Genomic DNA, 3,889 nt, shown 5'->3' with positions numbered 1-3,889 from the left:
CTTATGGGTGTCACAGCTTGAGTAGGCCTAGATCAAACTTCAAGAGTCCTGCAGTTTAGAACTGAATACCCTCAGCCTGTTCTACAATCACATATGTTTTTCACAATTTTAAATATAAATTGTTTTGACTATAGCAATGATTAAATATTTTCTTTGAAATTAGGTGGTGTTCCCCCTCCCAAAAAATACATGTTTCTGAAAAGACATTCAAAAATGCAAAAGAGGGAGAAATGACAACAACCAGCCCCCCACACACTTTGTCATTTGCAATCCATAAAAACGCCTATTGTTATGAAGGGCTCATAAATAATCTGATTTTGGCATGCTTTCATATGAAACAGAAAATGAATAAATTAAACATGATTTACAGACTTTTTCTTTTTTCCTCCCTTTTTTCCATTTTTATGAGAGCCGTTCCAAACATTTTATGTAATGTACTTGCCAGAGAATGGATGCCAAACGGTTTAAGGCTGCAGTATTGATATTATATAAATTAAGATGCTTTAATTTGCATAGTTTAATTAACTAATACTGCCAAGGAGGACAGAAAAACAGAAAGGACTCCCTGCTTCTAAAAATACAAGTCCTTCTTGAATAGGAATCTCTGCCCGAACTCTCCACCAGCTTTTGGCTTCCCTTGGTCTTGAGAAGCCTGCTACAGCTTTCCGTCCCCCAGCAGCCAGCTCTGTGTTTGCAAGTTCAATCAGAATCTCATGCCAGTCAGACCTTAGGTGTACTATTGTTGTGGATTCTTGAGTCATAGAAACACAACTCTGGGAAAGGTTAGGGAAGTCAACTAAGGCGGCTAGTGTAGGAACGTGGCAAGAGGTCCACTGGATCACACCAAAGGCTGCTAGTCTGGCACCCCGTTTGCTACTGTGGCCGACCAGATGCTCCTGGGCAGGACACAAAGTGAGCAGCCTCTCCCACTGTTGATCCCCAGTGACTGATACTCAGGTGGTAGAGCAACAGAGAGGCACAGAGCCGCTGATCCTGAAGGCAGCAAATAATCACCATGACGGGAAGTTATCATGGTCTTCTCCTCCACTCTTGTATCTTCCGTGTTTTCCACTGTCTTCCAACTGCTTCCAAAATAAAAGGACACAAATTTTCACAACATTGCCTATACTAATTTACATGTACAGATGCAGATGTAGAAGCAATTATTATAATTTAAATAGAAATGCTCACCATAGCAGGAAAAACGGCAACCAGGTGTCTGCTGTTCCACTGCTAAGTACTGAAGGACAACACTTTGAAAGACTGAAGGGTATGCTAACTATGGAAGGGCTGCATTATCTTATGATTCTGACATTTACATTTTCCCTTTTGCTTCTCCAGCAAGGAATCTGAGGCAGCTCCTTCTCCTCTCCATTTCATCTCACAACAACCCTGTGAAGAAGCTTGGGTGAGAGTCCGTAATCAGCACTAAGTCACCTAGTATGCTTCAAGGCCCACACGGTACTAGAACCTGGATTTCCCAAGTCCCAGCCCAGTACCAACCACTGCATCACAGTGGTTCTAATAGTTTATTTATTTATTTATTTTCTGATTTAGATCCTGCCTTTTTCCTACAAAGGGCTCAAGGCAGCTAACATCATTCTCCTCCTCCATCTTATCCCCACAACCGCAACCCTGTGAGGCAGGTGGGCTGAGAGTCTGTGACTGGCCCAATGTCACCCAGTTGGCTCCATGGCCGAGCGTGGACTCGAACCCAGATTGCCTGAGTCCCAGTCCCACTCTCTTAACCACTACCCCACCCTGGCTCTGTATAAGCACCACAACACAATAAATAGCATGGCTCCATATCTTTAACCCACAACTGGACAGGACAGCACTTCAAGTAAAGGGTAGTCCTATGACTGCTCTGTAAACAGAGGCCTATTCATTGTGAAGGAAGACACATGACCATCCTTACCTCCCCGCATGTGGCAACAAAGAGCTGGGCCTTTCCGGCAGTAGCTCCCACTCTGAGGAATGCCCTCCCATGGATCTAAACGTTTGGCCAAAACCTGGCTGTTTAAGAAGGCCTTTGGCTATCCCCGCCCCCACCCCCTTTCCCATTGGGCTGCTTTCTTTTCTCCGTGCCATCACTTTGGGTATTTTGGATTTGCCGGCTTGCTGGTTTGCTAGTTTTGAGTCTTTCTGTTTTTCATGGTGTTGCTATTTTCGGGTGGTTGTAACAAGCCATTTAAGTTAGTAGTGATCACCACGTGTTATGACAGTAAATTCTGTACTGGCAAAGCTAAAGGAGCCCCTCTCCTTGCATATTTCCACAGAGGCAGTCCTCCCCCATGTCTCTAGACTGGGTCTAGTGACTCAAGCCTTGTGTTTCATCCTCCAGGTTAAATCTCAGGTCCACCCCGTCAACTAATTCAGGACAACTGCACACTTGATGGCTTCTCCACAGAAAGCTGGAACTACGTGGGATGCGGCTATCTGTGATAACCGCTTCCTTCTGCACAATGATGTGGTCCTGGTCATTTAAAGGTTTCTTTGGGACAGAGGGAATCCTCTTGCTCCTGCTATTACTGTGTTTGCCTGAAAATCAGACCGAGTCTTATATTAATTTTTGCTCCAAAAGACACATTAGGGCTTATTTCAGGTGATGCTTTATTTTTTCTTACAAAAGCCGTAAGATTCTTGCCCCCAGAGTCCTCCATGATTCCTTTCTTGTACTCAATGGAATAGCTCTTTCTTTTTGTACCCATCTTGTGTTTTGCATCCATACATTAAGTCTGTCCATTACAATACATGGCATATTGACATTATTCATGCATTGTGTCTGTACTCTGATTGGTCATTCAGCAATAAGTCTCGTGTTCATCTGTTTACATAGGCGTTTACCTCTTGTCCAAAGGCACTCACTTCGGTATTTACAAATACTTAATTATGAAGTATATTATCATTTATTTTAAGTACAGTAGTCCCCCGAAATTCATGGGGTTTGCATTCCTAGAGCACCCATGAATTGTGAACAACCATGAATTTGGTGCCGGTAATGGACGACGGCCACCAAGGCGGTGCGGGTGGGGGGCTCGGGTCGGGCTGGGCTGGGGGGGCGGGCGCACATGCATGGCGAGGCAGGGGCAGGGGCAGGTGCGCACAGAGATCGTTTTCTCTGAGGAAGTCCAAACTGATCTCCTTGGCTCACAAGGAGATTGGGTTGGACTTGCTCGGAGAAAACGATCTCCTTGCGAGCAAGCCGTCGCACAGAAAATTCCACGAAAGACTGAGGCCGCGAACACTGAACCATGACTTCATGGGAGTATACTGTATTAATGTCAATAATATTATTTATTTATATTTAATTATATATTAAGATTATTATTTTGTAATTCAATATGTTTATCGTGTGTTGCAATGGACATTCTACTGTGTTTCCCCATCCATCTGGCTGACGATCTTAGCTGGTGCTTATTTTTGGGGTAGGGCTTATATTATGAGCATCCTGAAAAATCATGCTAGGGCTTATTTTCTGGTTAGGTTTTATTTTCGGGGAAATGGTATTACACAGCTGGGAGCCAGAAATGCTTGCCAATTTACTGTAAATCACCCAAAGACCTCCCAAAAAGCCAGATCTGCCCTCTGTTTCATAAGGTCTTTTACCTTGGTTCCAAATATATTTTTCAGCATCAATGAGAGCTCTCCACAGGCATTCTACTTACTGTGCGTCGAGAGTGAAGGTTCCTCCCTTTGCACATTCAAAGCCATAGCCCTTTCTTGCAAAACATTCTTTATTGACCACAATGTTTCCCACAAGCACAAACACCCAGAATGAATCTTTGAGCGCTCACAAAGTGGCCTCTTGAACCCAATCTAGTATTCACATCCAAGAACTTTCCTTATGAGCATGCCTGGGCCCCATCCCTTCAGGAGGGAGCTTCTG

The 3,889-nt window shown here is 44.1% G+C and overlaps 1 long non-coding RNA gene across 1 annotated transcript; it reads right to left on the bottom strand.

The window, feature by feature from the left end:
- Nucleotides 1–478: 478 nt before the first annotated feature.
- On the bottom strand, nt 479–1,543 carry LOC123027185. Its single transcript, XR_006415467.1, has 2 exons — nt 1,192–1,543; nt 479–1,085 (listed from the first exon to the last, which is right to left on the bottom strand). It is a non-coding gene; the product is annotated as an uncharacterized LOC123027185 (long non-coding RNA).
- Between the last annotated feature and the right edge of the window lie 2,346 nt (nt 1,544–3,889).

Source organism: Varanus komodoensis, unplaced genomic scaffold (genome assembly GCF_004798865.1).
Source record: "Varanus komodoensis strain SLA01 unplaced genomic scaffold, ASM479886v1 scaffold30, whole genome shotgun sequence".
In the NCBI taxonomy this organism is placed as follows: Eukaryota; Metazoa; Chordata; class Lepidosauria; order Squamata; family Varanidae; genus Varanus; species Varanus komodoensis.
The sequence above is the reverse complement of the archived record's forward strand: the minus strand, read 5'-3'. Positions and strand labels throughout refer to the sequence as shown.